Here is a 19,165-nt window from a genome sequence, read left to right on the forward strand (position 1 = left end):
CCACGTTAGCTTCATTAGCCCCACTGCTAAACTCTGGGTAATATTAGCTAGCCAACATTGATAGTAACCTTAGCTAACTAACATCACGTTAGCTACATAACAAGGAGAGGTAACGCACTCCGTTTCATTCAGAGCTCAGTTGACATTGTTATTTTGCTGAGCAAACTATAAATATACGTTACATACATTCATGTTGTTTGCAAAGAAATAATTTAGCATGCTAACAAGCTACGGTAAACGTTCAAAGTAACGTTAGAATAAAAAACGAACGTGCTAACATAATCCCGTGCCTACTTAATAGTTAAGACTGAATAAAATGATTCTCTTTTTTTCCAGATGGAAATATGTCTGCTTAACTACATTCAATTGCTTGCATTATCACATACTGTGTGAAATTACAAAAACAGCTATGCTTAATTTAATGACTAAACAGAGTCTGCTACAGCTAGCTACCTACCTACGTTAGCCACGTTAGCTTTATTAGCCCCGTTGCTAAACCATGTGTTAGAGTTAGCTAGCCAACAAATTATATAGAAACCTTAGCTAACTAACTTGATGTTAGCTACATAAAAACAAGAGGAAACACACTCCGTTTTAGTCAGAGCTTAGTTGACTTTGTTATTTGCTGAGCAAATTATAAATGTGCGTTACATACATTCAAGTTGCAAAGAAATACGTTAGCATGCAACTTCAATAAGCTAGCAAGCAGACTTACTGTTGGTGCGGGCAAGAAGTCCTTCAAAGCTGAAAAATGTGAAAATAGTGCTGATACCTTTCTCTATCTCTCCCAATCTCCGTATCTCTCTCAGTTTGCCTGGAACCATTTTCTCTCCCTGTGTATGCGATAGCAGTCACAGTTTGACAATAAAGCAACGGTTTAACCGAACCTACGGGCATTTATACTAGGCGCCCGAGCCCGCGTATCAAATATTCAAATCAACCACAGAGCGGGTGCACGCATTTTTTTCTTCTGACAGAAAACCACACAGAACATTACTTAATAATTAATTAATTTTTTTATTAATATGAATTTATTTTTTATTAATGGACACTAATATAATATTTGACCTTCTTAGAATTTCATTTCTTTTCTTTTCGTTTTTTTTTTAAATCTAATTCTGTGCATTTCTCTGCTGCTGCTGTCAATCACCTAGCACCTTAACAAAAAAAAAAGAGGAAGCCAAAATGCAATGCTCAAACTGTTGCACTTGACTGCAGCTTTTAAAAAAGATGGTAAATGTTTAGTTGTGCCAAATATTGCCATAGCTATGACTGTGATAGTATGGCTGTGTAATACTATTTCTTAAAAGACTAGAGTGAGGTCAATGGGTGGACAGACAAATACCATAACATAAGATAGACTTTACTAATCACACACTGGGAAAAATTCACTTGTTACAGCAGCTCAAGACAAATTCACCAACATCAAAATAAGACAAATACACATAAAATAAACATTTGAAAATTATACATAAAGTATGAAAGTTTTTGTTTAATTTAAACTTTATTTAAACTGAGAACAGTTTCTCATTTTCAACGGCAACCTGGCCAAGAAAAGTTTAAGCGTACAAGACAACATATAGTTTCACATACAGTACAGTACAAGAATACAATAGGATAGGCTACATAATGTACAGATTTAATAGGCTTAGGTGACATGTAAGTCAATGGATATCTAAATGTGATAATGTAATTACAGAATAAACATGACTAGACAATCTATATCACTTCTGAAATATAGTAAAGAGTTAAAGTACAGTAAATTGTGGTCTGTAATGCATGAATAACTATGCATAGTGCATTATATTCTCAAGTGATAGGTAATGTTACATGGTTGTTACTCCTTTGAAAGGATAGGCTATTATGCAATGTTGCTCAAAATCAGCCTAACAACAAATGTTACCAGCAGCAATCCAGACATGTACCGTCCAGAAATTGACATTATAAACACCACTATACAGGATCTGGAACTCACCGACCATTTAGCACATGTAGTGTGTGAAATATAATGTTTTGTTGTTAGGGTTATTAAAAGATTATTGTGATACACAGGGCATGCTTTGATTTTTTGCAGATGTTGCTGGTACAGAGACCCAGACTGAGGCAGAGCAGGGAGAGCAGGAGGAGGCTAGACCTTTTTTTAGTTTTTCTTTAAAGACATCATATTATGTTTTTTAATTGTATTTAGTGTTTTCCGCTAGAGATGGTATGTCCTTTTGGGTGGAATTTGGGGTGTTTCACTTTGTAAAACTATGACGTGCAGAAAGCACTTTTTTAAAATTAAGGTTTTATTGATGAGTTTAACTTGGTATTGTTTCGGTTGGAGTTAGAGTTGTTGTCCCAAACCTACAGTGCATCAAATTACACCGTAACTACAAATGTTTTTCTTATAATTAATTACACCTTAATTAAAGGCCAAAGGTCTAAATGACATCCCATCAAGAGCTTAATTAACCAAACAAACAGAGTGAGATGGAACCAGGTCAGTTGCATGTTGAAGTGTCTGAGTGCTGTGTTGTAGTAAGAATGGCCCTCTCAAGCAGCCATTTTACTTGGACATCTGCACACAGGTACAGCTCATGAGGCCTCCTGACACACCTGTAGACTCGACAAAAAGAAAACAAGAGGAAGGCATCACAACATTACTTTGGGAAAATTTGCCATTGCATTTCACTACAGACTTATGAGCTCACACTTTTTCACACAAATTTCCTGACTTTTACCTCGCAAACTTTGTATTTTGTGTTTAATCCAAGCCCCCTATCATTGCTGGTGACGATTTAGTACAGTCTTGTGTGAGGTGTCATTAAACTGGGGGGCGGCCATGTTGTGCGATTCGCCACCAAAAAAGGAAGTGGGTGTAACTTGAGCGTATATGGTCCGATTGTTTCGAAATTGTTTCGGAATTCATCAGAGTCCAGCCCTGACGAAATATACATGATGTTATTGGCTCAAAGTCATAGCGCCACCATCTGGCAAAAGGAAATATGCCTTATGACAAACATCATCCAATTTACATGAAACTTAGAATGTGTGGTCTACATGTGATACTGAGCCGGCCCCTATAATTTGACCACGCCCACGCACTCAGGCCACGCCCACTTTCATAACAATTGAACCGTTATAGGTACAGTCTTGTGTGAGGTATCGATGAACTCGGCAGAGAGTTCCATTTTCATTAGTGATGTTTGACCCGCCCCCCTATGGTGCGGCCATGCCCCCTTTCCCAGATAATGATGTGCATGACGTATAGGCTTGTGTGAGGTATCAATGAACTCAGCAGGGAGTGCCTTTTTCTTAGGAACGACTTTCAGCATGTGAGTGACGCGCAAAAGCGCGGTTGCAATGAGAGGCGTCCGCCAGTGACCCCGCGGCGCGCAGGTTAGCGAGGGCCCTCCATCGCTGCTTAGACCCACGAAACTTGGTACACATATCGTCACCTTCTGAAAATAACTGCCTAAGTAATTTTTTGACAAAAAGTATTTTCTTGCCTAAATCATCTCCTCATGGTGCTGGCCACCTCTGGTAAAATTTCCTACATTCTCAGTTGAACAGGTGATGTGATTCTACGCCTTTGTATAACTGCCTAAGTCAAAATATGTTCAGTATTTGGTTCAGTTTTTGGTGTTTTCTGAAAAACGGGAAAAAATGACTTAGGCAATTATTTTAGGAAGGTGACGATATGTAACACGGTAGGGCGGACATAAAACTCCATTGTAGGCCCCCCCCTTAACCCAACAGGAAGTCCGCCATTTTGTTTTGAATGTTCAAAATTAGTGCGATTTTGGCCATTTCCAAATGTCGTACTTTAACAAACTCCTCCTAGAGCTTTTATCCAATCATCTTCAAACTTGGTGTGTCATCTTAACATGTTATCGATGAAAAGTTATTAAAAGAAAAACTTTTCGTCATAGGGCGTGGCCGTGGCGGGGCGGCCATTTTGTGCGATTCACCACCGAAACAGGAAGTGGGTGTAACTTGAGCGTACGTTGTCCGATTGGTTTGAAACTTTTCACGATTCATCAGTGTCCGCCCCTGATGACATCTACATGCAGAAATTCGCTCAAAGTCATAGCGCCCCTTAGTGGCAACAGGAAGTAGGCCTAAAAGACAAGGTGCTATACTTTAACGAACTCCTCCTAGAGCTTTCATCCCATCAGCTTCCTACTTGGTCTGTGTCATCTTAACATGTTGACAATGAAAAGTTATTAAAAGGAAAACCTTTCGTCATACGGTGTGGGCGTGGCATGGCGGCCATTTTGGGTGTTTAACGATGAAGATGAAATTGGCTGTAACTACAGTGTACGTTGTCGTATCTGTTTGAAATTGCCCACAAACACCAAGAGTCCAGGCCTGAGGACATCTGCAGGCCAGTATGGACTTTTGGAGATAGCGCCACCATCTGGCAACAGGAAATATGCCGTTTGACAGGAAGTGAGTGTAACTTGAGTGGACATTGTCCGATTGCCTCGAAACTTTTCAGGATTCATCAGAGTCCGCCCCTGACAACATCTACACGCCAAAATTCGCTCAAAGTCATAGCGCCCCCTAGTGGCAACAGGAAGTAGTTCTAAAAGACAAGGTGCTATACTTTAACTAACTCCTCCTAGGGATTTTATCAGATCGACTTCAAATTCAGTCTGAGTCGTCTTAAGATGTTGAAGAAAAAAAGTTATTAAAAAAAAAACTTTTCATCAAACCCAACCCTCTATTGCTTTCCTAAACCCTAACCCTAACCCCCTAACCCTAACCCTAACGCCCCTAACCCTAGCCCAACCAAAACCATCCTGTTGTTATTTTCCTAAACCCAACCTTCCTGTAGTTGTCCCAAGTCCCGTTATTGCTTTCCTAAACCCAACTGTCTATTGCTTTCCTAAAACTAAACCCTAACCCTAATGCCCCTAACCCTAACCCTTCCCACACCTAAATCCTAACCCTAACCCTAGCCCAACTGAAAAAATCCCGTTGTAGTTTCCCTAAACCCAACTATCCCGTATTTGTCCCAATTCCCGTTATTGCTTTCCTAAACCCAACCCTGTATTGCTTTCCTAAACCCTAACTCTAGACCCTAACCCTAACCCACCCAACCTCCCCGTTGTTGTCCCAAGTCTAGTTATTGTTTTCCTAAACCCAACCCACTATTGCTTTTCTAAACCTTAACCCTAACCCAACCGAAGCCATCCTGTTGTTATTTTCCTACACTCAACCCTCCCGTTGTTGTCCCAAGTCCCGTTATTGTTTTCCTAAACCCAACCCTCTATTGCTTTCCTAAACCTTAACCCTAACCCTAACGCCCCTAACCCTAAACCTAACCCTAGCCCAACCAAAACCATTCTGTTGTTATTTTCCTAAACCCAACCTTCCCGTTGTTGTCCCAAGTCCCGTTGTTTTCCTAAACCCAACCCTCTATTGCTTTCCTAAACCTTAACCCTAACCCTAACCCCCTAACCCTAACCCTAGCCCAACCGAAGCCATCCTGTTGTCATTTTCCTAAACCCAACCTCCCCATTGTTGTCCCAAGTCCTGTTATGGTTTTCCTAAACCCAACCCTCTATTGCTTTCCTAAACCCTAACCCTGACCCTAACCCTAATGCCCCTAACCCTAACCCTGGCCCAAAACAAACCATCCTGTTGTTATTTTCCTAAACCCAACCTTCCCGTTGTTGTCCCAAGTCCTGTTATGATTTTCCTAAACCCAACTCTGTATTAATCTCCTAAACCCTATCCTTAACCCTAATGCCCCCAACCCTAACCCTAACTCTTTTCCTAAAACCAACCTTCCTGTTGTTGTCCCAAGTCCCGTTATAGTTTTCCAAAACTCAACCCTCTATTGCTCTCCTAAACCCTTACCCTAACCCTAATGATTTTGCCGGTTGGGGCCGTCCTGCAGCTTTGTGGCTAAATATGGCAATACCACTACACAACAGGTTTACACCGCTGGCGTTGGCTCCGGGGGGCGGGACGGTGGGGGGGGCGAACCATCGCTCCCCTCCTGCCCTTCCCTCGGGAGCCAACAGCCAGCCTGCACCTACTACAGTTCACCATAACTATCTTCACACCAAGACATACTTCAAACTGTTACAGGCCATTCATCATTCCGAAATCATCAACCACACAATTAACACGGGCACTTTTCCTCAAGGCATGATCAAACACATCACTAGACTCACCTCCTTTATTAAACCCTCCTCCCCCAACAATAACACACTGGACTTGGTTAAACTCAACACGGACACATGGATGAACAATAACATCAGCATACTTAGGGAACATTATGACACAGTTATTGCCACACTGCTGCAGGACCTCCCACCATTTACACAGGCATCCTTCACCAAATCCATCCAGTGGGGGAGGGCGAGGTACAGGAGGAAACTTACGACCTCCTCTGTCACCACGCTGAGGGACCTGATCTCTAGGGGTCCCCAGACGGGGGAGGTTCCTCTTCCGCCACCTCAGCTCTCCCCTAACCACTTCCCACCACTCCCAGAACCAGCAGGTCCCCCCCTCCCCCAACACTCTTCCTCACTCCTCCCCCTTCTTACCCCACCTCATCCTGTCCCTCTCTCATCCCTCACAAGATCACCCTCCCCTCTCCTCCCCCCCTCCCCTCCTCCTCACTCCCCGCACCTCACCCATCCTTCCTCCTCCCCTACCTCCCCTCTTTTTCCCACCTTACTTCCCAAACCTTTTCCTCCCCTTCCTTCCTCTCCCCCTCCACCAGCTCTTTCTGTCGCACAGCCCGGTTCTTCAGGCCTCTGTACGTTGGAGGTGGGGGAGCCCGGGGGGCCCGGCGGGGTGACTCGGCCTCCAATCCAGCTGCCCAAACGGAACCCGAGACGGCAAGTGAGGGTTGAAATTAACCCGATGTCCGTCAAGGAGCTCCGGCGGCATGGATTGGCTTGGGCTGGGTCCCTTGCCTGCCCCCCTGCCTCCTCCCCTCCACCACCTGACACAACCCACACTGTCCACAGTAATGTAATAACCAATGTTGCTCTCCCATGCAGTAACACCATTTCACCTCTTTCACCTACAGAATCCACTTCAGCACACATGCAGCAGAGGGAGCCAGAGCTGTTGTCTGCAGGGCCCTGTGGGGGAAACCCAACCACTGAGGTGGATGTGAAAACTGTGATGAGAAAGGGACAACTGAAAAGCGAAAAGCTGATTACACCCCAAACATCTGAGTTATCCACCTCTACCCCAAACAGGGCCTCTGCAGCGGCACCTGGCTCCCTAGGGCGCCTGGAACCACACACACACCCACGCACTTTTAGAAAAATACAGGACTGGTCGCTGGAGGTGGGGAAGCGGACCCTCTTTTTGGGGGACTCCAACCTCTCACGCATCCCATCTTTCACAGATCCAGACATACAGGTTGACAGTTACCCCGGAGCCACCTTCCACCACATAACATCCATCTTTAAAAAACTACACCCACAACCAGACACACAGCACGTCATCCTTTCAGCCAGACTCAACAACTGCCTTTCAGAACATGAACAGACTACCATATTCAAACAGCTACAGCAGATGGTAAAAACTGGTCAAACTACTTTTCCAAACGCCACCATCTACATCCCTGTAATAAACTTTTCCAACAGGTTGAATCCACGCCAGCAGGCACTACTAACCACCCTCAATAATACAATAACCTCAAAATACACCTTCCTTGCAGAAATCAATCCACTTCTTTTCCAGACAGCCAGAGACAATATCCACTGGACAGCAGACACGGCCGAGATGTTGTTCAAGTACTGGAAACAACAATTAAACTCATAACGGGGACCAACTGTCACAGTACAACCCCCCAGTCAAACATAACTAATCTTTCTGCTGTTTTCTCCCTCACGCCTGCACAGCTGGAGATCCTGGAGAAGGGCCTCACCTTCATCCCCACACCCAAACCTCCCACCCGGCCGGAGCTCAGGGGGGACCTACATACCTTTCACAGGAGGCTTAAACTCCTGGATCACTTTCAGGGAGGACAGAGGCGGGAACCTGTGCTCTTCACCGGACCGTCCCATTGGGAACCACACCTGGACACAATATCACCAGAAATAGCACAATTAATCAATAAAAACAACCAAGCACTCACACATTGGCGCCCCTTTCCACACAAAGCACCCAACATTAGTCAGGAACACAAACAGATTATTAATTCATTAGGTAATAACAAACACATAGTCATAAAACCTGCAGACAAAGGGGGCCAAATAGTTATTCAAGACAAGAACAATTACATTTTAGAAGCCAACAGACAGTTAAATGACATCACATATTATAGACCACTGACTAACACATTACAAATAGAAACACAAACACTTATTAGGGATATTACAGACAAACTTTACCAAAACAAATTCATTAACTTTAAACAGAAGAAATACCTGGACGGTCCGGATGAGCCCAGGTCTCGCCTCTTTTACCTCCTCCCAAAGATCCACAAGCCTCCTGGGACTTGGACGGTCCCCCTTGTTGTTCCGGTCGGCAGACCAATAGTCAGCGACTGCGGATCAGAATCATACAACATCACAGAATACATAGACCACTTCATTAACCCACTTTCTAAACTGCACCCCAGCTACATCAAAGACACATATGAATTTGTTAATAAAATAAAGAACCTCCAGGTACCCGGTCACACTCTCCTCTTTACAATAGATATAGACTCACTGTACACTAATATTGAAACTTCACTTGGCCTCTCTGCCATAAGACACATTTTTAATAAGCACCCTGACCCATCCAGACCAGACAGCCATATTTTACAGTTACTTCATCTAACACTCACCCGGAACGACTTCACCTTCAACAATAAACACTATCTCCAGCTGTGCGGGTGTGCAATGGGCCGGAAGTACTCCCCGTCGTACGCAGACATCTACCTGGCCCATTGGGAGGAAACGGCTTTCCATCAACTCACCATCAAACCCCTGCTTTATTTCCGGTACTTGGACGACATCTTCGGCCTATGGGACAACTCAGAACCGACTTTCCTGACTTTCCTGGACACCCTCAACTCACATCACCCTAAGATAAAACTTAAGCACACCCTTCAACCCGTTACAGTGGAGTTCCTCGATACGAGGGTCTTCTTCCACAGCCCCGGCGTCCAGTCAAAGACAATAGCCACCAAGGTTTATTTCAAGGACACAGATCGCCATGCACTCCTTCATAAAACCAGCTACCACCCCAAGCACACGTACAGTGGCCTCATCAAGTCCCAGCTGGTACGCTTCCACAGGATCTGCACCTTCCCGGAGCACGTGGAGGAGGCCACTAGGACACTTTTAGTGTGATGAGGGTAAGGGGTTACTCGAGGCGCTTCCTTAGAGGTATCAAGGCGGAGGTCAACGGCGGTCTCACAAACAGAGACCAGACCAGCACCAGTCAGCCGTCTAGCTCGACCCTCGTCCCTTTGGTCGTCACCTACTCGGAGAATCTGAGAAGCTTAATGCCAACAATAAAGAGGAACTTCCGGGGGGCGGGGGAAGAGTGCGACCTGCTGAGGGACTGCCGCATGATCTCCGCCTACAGGAGAAACAAAAACTTAAAAGACATGTTAGTTCACACAAATTTAAACAAGAACAAGGACCCTAGGGAGGCGCTTCGAGGTTCGGATATTGGTTTTATTCATCTCCCCCACATTTTTAACCCCCACAGCCGAGCTGGTTTTAGCCCTTGGCAGGTCCTGCAACACACCACCACTGCAGTGCACTAGAACCAGTCTTTTAACCCCCTTACATGTTCTCCTTCCTTTTCCTTTCTTTCTATTTTTATAACTCTCTGATTTTATGTAATGCCTTTCAGATTTTATTACTATTTTTTTCTTTTTTTCTTTTTAGGTAACTGATTTCTGCCTGCAGGGGGGTTCCGACCTAAATATAGACAGACCTTTATATGTTCACTCTTTTAAATAAAGCTATTTACTAGAGGCCTTGGTGATCCTTTATAAATTTTCATTTTTGGGCTTTAATATGTTATATTTTTTATGTTATATTTTAATGATATTATTAATATTTATTATCTTGTTTTGCAACATGAATTGCTTGCCTCTGGATTTTAACATGATGATACACATACCATTGGTTTTATGCATGCTTCTAACAGTGTGATTTTATCCTATGATGTATTTTAAATGTTTTATTATAACCCAAACCTCTATTGCTTTCATAAACCCTAACCCGGGGCGGCTGTGGCTCAGTGGTAGAGCGGTTGCCTGCCAATTGAAAAGTTGGTGGTTCGATCCCTGCCCCTGCAGTCATTGTCGAAGTGTCCTTGGGCAAGACACTGAACCCCGAGTTGCCCCTGGTGCTGCGCATCGGAGTGTGAATGTGTGTGAGTGTTTATCTGATGAGCAGGTGGCACCTTGTACAGCAGCCCCGGCCACAGTGTATGAATGTGTGTGAATGGTGAATGTTTCCTGTAGATGTAAAAGCGCTTTGAGCAGTTGTTAAGACTGGAAAAGCGCTATATAAATACAGCACATTTACATTTAACCCTAACCCTAACGCCCCTAACCCTAACCCTAGCCCAACCAAAACAATCCTGTTATTTTCCTACACCCAACCTTCCCGTTGTTGTCCCAAGTCCCATTATTGTTTTCCTAAACCCAACCGTCTATTGCTTTCCTAAACCTTAACCCTAACCATAATGCCCCTAACCCTATCCCTAACTCTAGCCCAACCGAAACCATTCTGTTGTTATTTTCCTAAACCAGACCTCCCCATTATTGTCCCAAGTCCTGTTATGGTTTTCCTAAACCCAACCCTCTATTGCTTTCCTAAACCCTAACCCTAATGCCCCTAACCCTAACCCAACCCAAACCATCCTGTTGTTATTTTCCTAAACCCAACCTTCCTGTAGTTGTCCCAAGTCCCGTTATTGCTTTCCTGAACCCGACCGTCTATTGCTAACCTAAACCTTAACCCTAACCCTAACGCTAACGCCCCTAACCCTAACCCTAACCCTAGCCCAACCGAAAATATCCCGTTGTAGTTTCCCTAAACGCAACTATCCCGTATTTGTCCCAAGTCCCGTTATTGCTTTCCTAAACCCAACTCTGTATTGCTTTCCTAAACCCTAACCCTAGACCCTAACCCTAGCCCAACCAAAACCATTCCGTTATTTTCCTAAACCCAACCTTCCCGTTGTTGTCCCAAGTCCCGTTATTGTTTTCCTAAACCCAACCCTCTATTGCTTTCCTAAACATTCATCCTAACACTAACCCCCCTAACCCTAACCCTATTTGTCCCAAGCCCGTTATTGCTTTCCTAAACCCAACCCTGTATTGCTTTCCTAAACCCTAACCCTAGACCCTAACCCTAACCCTAGCCCAACCAAAACCATTCCGTTGTTATTTTCCTAAACCCAACCTTCCCGTTGTTGTCCCAAGTCCCGTTATTGTTTTCCTAAACCCAAACCTCTATTGCTTTCCTAAACCTTCACCCTAACACTAACCCCCCTAACCCTAACCCTAGCCCAACCCAAACCATCCTGTTGTTATTTTCCTAAACCAAACCTTCCTGTAGTTGTCCCAAGTCCCGTTATTGCTTTCCTGAACCCAACCATCTATTGCTTTCGTAAACCTAAACCCTAACCCTAACCCTAGCCCAACCAAAACCATCCCGTTGTTATTTTCCCACACCCAAACTTCCCATTGTTTTCCCAAGTCCAGTTATGGTTTTCCTAAACCCAACCCTCTATTGCTTTCCTAAACTCTAACCCTAACCCTAATGACCCTAACCCAAACCCTAACCCTAGCCCAACCAAGATAATCCTGTTGTTATTTTCCCACACCCAAACTTCCCGTTGTTGTCCCAAGTCCCGTTATTGTTTTCCTAAGTCCAACCCTCTATTGCTTTCCTAAACCTTCACCCTAACACTAACCCCCTAACCCTAACCCTAGCCCAACCAAAACCATCCTGTTGTTATTTTCCTAAACCAAACCTTCCTGTTGTTGTCCCAAGTCCTGTTATGGTTTTCCTAAACCCAACCATCTATTGCTTTCCTAAACCCTAACCCTAACCCTAATGCCCCTAACCCTATCCCTAACTCTAGCCCAACCGAAACCATTCTGTTGTTATTTTCCTAAACCAGACCTCCCCATTGTTGTCCCAAGTCCTGTTATGGTTTTCCTAAACCCAACCCTCTATTGCTTTCCTAAACCCTAACCCTAATGCCCATAACCCTAACCCTAGCCCAATCCAAACCATCCTGTTGTTATTTTCCTAAACCCAACCTTCCTGTAGTTGTCCCAAGTCCCGTTATTGCTTTCCTGAACCCAACCATATATTGCTTTCCTAAACCTAAACCCTAACCCTAACCCTAATGCCCCTAACCCTAACCCTAGCCCAACCCAAACCATCCTGTTGTTATTTTCCTAAACCCAACCTTCCTGTAATTGTCCCAAGTCCCGTTATTGCTTTCCTGAACCCAACCGTGTATTGCTTTCCTAAACCTAAACCCTAAACCTAACCCTAATGCCCCTAACCCGAAACCGAACCCAACCAAAACAATCCTGTTGTTATTTTCCTACAACCAACCTTCCCGTTGTTGTCCCAAGTCCCATTATTGTTTTCCTAAACCCAACCCTCTATTGCTTTCCTTAACCTTCACCCTAACACTGACCCCCCTAACCCTAACCCTAGCCCAACCAAAACAATCCTGTTGTTATTTTCCTACACCCAACCTTCCCGTTGTTGTCCCAAGTCCCGTTATTGTTTTCCTAAACCCAACCCTCTATTGCTTTCCTAAACCTTCACCCTAACACTAACCCCCCTAACCCTAGCCCAACCCAAACCATCCTGTTGTTATTTTCCTAAACCCAACCTTCCCGTTGTTGTCCCAAGTCCTGTTATGGTTTCCCTAAACCCAACCATCTATTGCTCTCCTAAACCCTAACCCTAACCCTAATGCTCCCAACCCTAACCCTAACCCTAACCCTATTTGTCCCAAGCCCGTTATTGCTTTCCTAAACCCAACCCTGTATTGCTTTCCTAAACCCTAACCCTAGACCCTAACCCTAACCCTAGCCCAACCAAAACCATTCCGTTGTTATTTTCCTAAACCCAACCTTCCCGTTGTTGTCCCAAGTCCTGTTATGGTTTCCCTAAACCCAACCCTCTATTGCTCTCCTAAACCCTAACCCTAACCCTAACCCTAATTATCCCAACCCTAACCCTAACCCTAACCCTATTTGTCCCAAGTCCCGTTATTGCTTTCCTGAACCCAACCATCTATTGCTTTCCTAAACCTAAACCCTAACCCTAATGCCCCTAACCCTAACCCAACCCACTATTGCTTTCTTAAACCTAAACCCTAACCCTAACCCTAACCCTAGCCCAACCAAAACCATCCCGTTGTTATTTTCCAACACCCAAACTTCCCGTTGTTTTCCCAAGTCCTGTTATGGTTTTCCTAAACCCAACCCTCTATTGCTTTCCTAAACTCTAACCCTAACCCTAATGACCCTAACCCAAACCCTAACCCTAGCCCAACCAAGACAATCCTGTTGTTATTTTCCCACACCCAAACTTCCCGTTGTTGTCCCAAGTCCCGTTATTGTTTTCCTAAGTCCAACCCTCTATTGCTTTCCTAAACCTTCACCTTAACACTAACCCCCTAACCCTAACCCTAGCCCAACCAAAACCATCCTGTTGTTATTTTCCTAAACCAAACCTTCCCGTTGTTGTCCCAAGTCCGGTTATGGTTTTCCTAAACCCAACCCTCTATTGCTTTCATAAACACTAACCCTAACCCTGACCCTAATGCCCCTAACCCTGACCCTAGCCCAACCGAAAACATTCTGTTGTTATTTTCCTAAACCAAACATCCCCATTGTTGTCCCAAGTCCTGTTATGGTTTTCCTAAACCCAAACCTCTATTGCTTTCATAAACCCTAACCCTAACCCTAATCCCCCTAACCCTGACCCTAGCCCAACCAAAACAATTCTGTTGTTATTTTCCTAAACCAAACATTCCCGTTGTTGTCCCAAGTCCTGTTATGGTCTTCCTAAAACCAACCCTCTATTGCTTTCCTAAACCCTAACCCTAACCCTAACCCTAATGCCCATAACCCTAACCCTAACCCTAGCCCAACCCAAACCATCCCGTTGTTATTTTCCTAAACCCAACCTTCCCGTTGTTGTCCCAAGTCTCGTTGTTTTCCTAAACCCAACCCTCTATTGCTTTCCTAAACCCTAATCCTAATGCCCCTAACCCTAACCCTAGCCCAACCAAAACCATCCTTTTATTTTCCTACACCCAACCTTCCCATTGTTGTCCCAAGTCCTGTTATTGTTTTCCTAAACCCAACCCTCTATTGCTTTCCTAAACCTAATGCCCCTAACCCTAACCCTAGCCCAACCGAAACCATCCCGTTGTTATTTTCCTAAACCCAACCTTCCCGTTGTTGTTCCAAGTTCCATTACTGCTTTCCTAAACCCAACCGTCTATTGCTTTCCTAAACCTAAATCCTAACCCTAACCCTAGCCCAACCGAAACCATCCCGTTGTTATTTTCCTAAACCCAACCTTCCCGTTGTTGTCCCAAGTCCCGTTATTGCTTTCCTAAACCATACCCTCTATTGCTTTCCTAAACCTAAGATCCTACAGCTACTTTACTGTTCTGTAAACCAAAACTAATTGGCTATGGGACACACACCAGGACTTGATCCATCCTGGGCGGGCCGCCCTCAGTGGAGACTGTCTAGATGGTAATGGCCGAAACACTCAATGATGCTGAGGTTCACTACTGATGATGTGTCCTAAAATTTAACTAAAATCTTAATCTTTTAATCTAACCATTTAATCTAACTGAAACATTGCAGTAACCTTAAATACTTAATCCTGACCCTGAGATTTGAAACCTAAACTTAACCTACTGGAACCCTTAAACTTAAGCCTAACCTTAAATTATAACCCTAACCTCGAGAATTTAACCCTAAACTCAACCTTTAGGTAGACCGTAACCTAACCTAGCCTTTAGATCTAACCCTAGCCTTGAGAATTTAACCTTAAACTTAACCATAACCCTTTAGTTTAATTGAAACCTAACCCTAACCCTTAAACCTAACCTTGAGAATTTAACCCTAATAAATTACGTTGTCATAACCTTAAAACCTAGCACTTAGATCGAGCCCAGACCCTAAATTCAACCCGGTAAAACCTTATTTTTACCACTTCCAGTCTCATCAAAAACAACTCTTCAACACACTGACTAAAATTTCATCTACAAATGTGAGCATTGGTCCTCCGACTCCCCTCTCTTGTGGGAAGGAGACCAGACATATGGTTTGATTTTAAACTGTGCAACCTCTTTTTGTTTTCACCCTATCCCTTGCTCTTATTTTAAGCTCCCCTCAGGGGAATAATATAGACACCTCAATTGTTGTAATTTATTCATTTAAACTATAGAACTACAAAAATCTCACCTTAAAGACAATACTGCTTCGATATAACAAACAACATAATCGGAAACAAAACCTACCTCAAAAAAGAATCAATTACGGCCTCCTCGATCCATCCGAATCCACCTGAAAAACATTTGTTATTAACCAACAAAGCCAGCCGTACATTAATAATAGTTTTCCAAGGTGATACATGACCTACCCGACAAATGGAGATGAAGAAAAATACGTGAAAGACGATCAGCCCTAGATAATCCAGAAACGGACTCGATAGTGATAAGAAAAATACTTACCTGATCAGAAAGATACAAACTCAACCCAAACATATGGACCCGCTTTCTAATAGCTTAAACACAAACCCAGACAGTGGACGCAAGAACTTCCTGAATTAAAACCGGAATAAACCCAACGCCCCGACATGGGATACAAACCAACTATCTAAGTGGAATGTACAACTTTAGAGCCCAATCAGGCTGCAACCATACCACCTAATAAACAACTTGAACCCAGACATGGGGCATAAAAACCTCCTAATCAAAGCCAGAAAAAAGCAAATTCAACATCCCAACATGGGATACAAACCAACTAAGTGGAATGTACAACTTTAAAGCCCAAACAGGCTACGACCATACCACCTAAAAAAATAAAAAAACAACCTGAACCCAGACATGGGACACAAAAAAACCTCCCAATCAAAGCCAGAAAAGAGCAAACCCGACACCCCAACATGGGATACAAATGAGGACGCAGAATATCTGGGACACTGTCAGCTCGGCTGCGGTGAAGAGTCAATCTGCTTCCCGGTTTATTCATGTCCGCCATAAAACTTCCAACAATAATATCCGACACCCCGACATGGGATACCAACCAAAGGATGCAGAATATCTGGGGCACTGTCATCTCGGATGCGGTGAAGAGTTTATCTGTTCCCCAGTTTATTCATGTCCGCTAAAAAACAAAATGGAGAATATGGTAGAGGACATTGCAGGCATTGGATGTTCATACTGACGTGCGCCGGCCCGTGCACTTGCCTTTGATCCCCTATCTAACTGCCCAGTCGTCGGACGAAGCGGGGGGGATCATCGAGATAATTTAACAAATCCTAACCCAGCCAGTGCCTTCGGACAACATGACTTACTTTAATTCCAGTATGCAATGATCCAACCACAACTTCGCTTTCTCCACGATCTCTTGGATATACGTCCATGAAGGACCCGATTGAATTTTAATGCAACCTCCATACAATGATGAAAACCGTGGCAACCTTCATGAAAACTCACCACCACTGAAGGTTTAAAAACAACCCACAGTTTGCGGCCAAACCACCTTATATGAAGATTAGGACAAACCAACTCAAAGCAGATAATGCCAGTAAAGAAAAGTTCTTCCAAAGAAGTTCCCGTCCAAATCTTCACTTTAGGTTGAACTTGTTATTAATAATGATGGTCATAATAATAAAAAATAATGAGAAGAAGAAGTAGTAGTAGTAGTAGTAATAATAGTAGTAGTAATAATTATCTTTTTGGAAACTTGATAGAATTAACCACAAAACTCAGTGTGTCCTCAAACAAACCTTTTTCCATTCTTCTCCCCTCTCTTCCCTCATGCAAATGAGGGAGTAGGGGCAGGTAGAGTATACGTGCCCGACCATAGGCGGGGGAGAGATTGACGCCCCGAATGCGGCCCGCTCTCCCTGAATTCAAATGAATTGCCTTTTTGGAGGACTTATCATATTCAAAAACTCACCAAATTTGGCGGTCGCATCAAGTCTGGTGAAAATTTACGTATTTGAATGGTTTCGGGAATGGGCGCACAAAAATGGCTCGCTAGCGCCACTTACAAAATTAAGAAAATTGAGCCCCTGCAGCTCGATTAACGTGGAGTCACGAAACTTGGTACACACATGTAACATGGCAGGGCGGACATAAAACCCCATGGTAGCCCCCCCCTAAACCCAACAGGAAGTCCGCCATTTTGTATTGAACGTGCGAAATTAGTGCAATTTTGCCCATTTCCACGTCGTACTTTAACGAACTCTAGAGCTTTCGTCCGATCATCTTCAAACTTGGCGTGTGTCATCTTAACATGTTAACGATGAAAAGTTATTAAAAGAAAAACTTTTCGTCATAGGGCGTGGCCGTGGCGGGGCGGCCATTTTGTGCGATTCGCCACCAAAACAGGAAGTGGGTGTAACTTGAGCGTACGTTGTCTGATTAGCTCAAAACTTTTCACGATTCATCAGTGTCCGCCCCTGACGACATCTACACACCGCTATTGGCTCAAATTCATAGCGCCCCCTAGTGGCAACAGCAAGTAGTTCTAAAAGACAAGGTGTTATACTTTAACGAACTCCTCCTAGAGATTTCATCACATCGACTTCAAATTCAGTTTGAGTCATCTCAAGATGTTGAAGATGAAAAGTTATTAAAAGAAACTTTTCGTCATACGGTGTGGGCGTGGCATGGCGGCCATTTTGATTGTTTAGCAATGAAGAATTAAGTGGCTGTAACTACAGTGTACGTTGTCATATCTGCTTGAAATTTTCCACAAACACCAAGAGTCCAGGCCAATATGGACTTTTGGAGATAGCCCACCAGGCAACAGGAAATAAGCCTTATATGACAAACACCATCCGATTTACATGAAGCTTAGAATGTGTGGTCTACATGTGATACTGAGGCAGCACCTATATTATGACCACGCCCAGTCAATCAGACCACGCCCCATTTCCTAACATTTGAACCGTTTAACGTAGAGTCTTATGTGAGGTGTCATTGAACTCAGCAGACTTCCTTTTTTATGGGTGATGTTTAACCCGACCCTTTACGATGCGGCCACAACCCCTTTCACGGATAATGACCTCTATGACGTATAGGCTTGTGTGAGGTATCAATGAACTCAGCAGACACTTCCTTTTTTATGGGTGATGTTTGATCCACCCCCCTATGATGCGGCCACGCCCCCTTTCACGGATAATGACCTCTATGACAAATAGGCTTGTGTGAGGTGTCATTGAACTCAGCAGACTTACTTTTTTATTGATGATGTTTGACCCGCACCCCTATGATGCGGCCACGCCCCCTTTCACAGATAATGACCTGTATAATGTATAGTCTTGTGTGAGGTGTCATAGAACTCAGCAGAGACTTCCTTTTTATGGGTGATGTTTGACCCGCCCCCTATGATGCGGCCACGCCCCCTTTCACAGATAATGACTTGTATAACGTATAGTCTTGTGTGAGGTGTCATTGAACTCAGCAGACTTCCTTTTTTATTGATGATGTTTGACCCGCACCCCTTATAACGCGGCCACGCCCCCTTTCGCAGATAATGACCTGTATGACTTAAAGTCTTGTGTGAGGTGTTATTGAACTCAGCAGGGAGTTCACTTTTTATTGGCGACGATTTTCAGCGTACGAGTGACGCCCAAATGCGCAGCCGCAAGGAGAGGCGTCCCCCGCTAACCCCAACTCGCGCAGGTTAGCGAGGGCCCTCCATTGCTGCTTGCAGCTTTAATTATGATTGTTTCTATACATCGCAGCAACGTATTACCTATGTCTTTTAAATGTCTTACAAGTTCCTCAGTTGTTCGCGGGTCATTTGGAAGCATCGTTCATTGAGCATCTGGATGTCTTTACGTTACACACCCAGTTGATGTGATGGTCAGTAAATCTGAAATCTGCCCAGCAACATATTCGCGCCCCAGTCAACAAAGGAAGGAAAAAAGTTGCCAGTCTACCAAGGGTTAGGATG

General features: G+C 44.0%; 1 long non-coding RNA gene across 1 annotated transcript; it reads right to left on the bottom strand.

Annotated features, from left to right (window-relative positions):
• Positions 1–3,050: 3,050 nt before the first annotated feature.
• Positions 3,051–18,173, bottom strand: LOC116685625 (uncharacterized). Its single transcript, XR_004330998.1, has 4 exons — positions 18,130–18,173; positions 14,902–14,907; positions 13,301–13,305; positions 3,051–3,201 (listed from the first exon to the last, which is right to left on the bottom strand). It is a non-coding gene; the product is annotated as an uncharacterized LOC116685625 (long non-coding RNA).
• Between the last annotated feature and the right edge of the window lie 992 nt (positions 18,174–19,165).

This window comes from Etheostoma spectabile, unplaced genomic scaffold (assembly GCF_008692095.1).
Source record: "Etheostoma spectabile isolate EspeVRDwgs_2016 unplaced genomic scaffold, UIUC_Espe_1.0 scaffold00570090, whole genome shotgun sequence".
In the NCBI taxonomy this organism is placed as follows: Eukaryota; Metazoa; Chordata; class Actinopteri; order Perciformes; family Percidae; genus Etheostoma; species Etheostoma spectabile.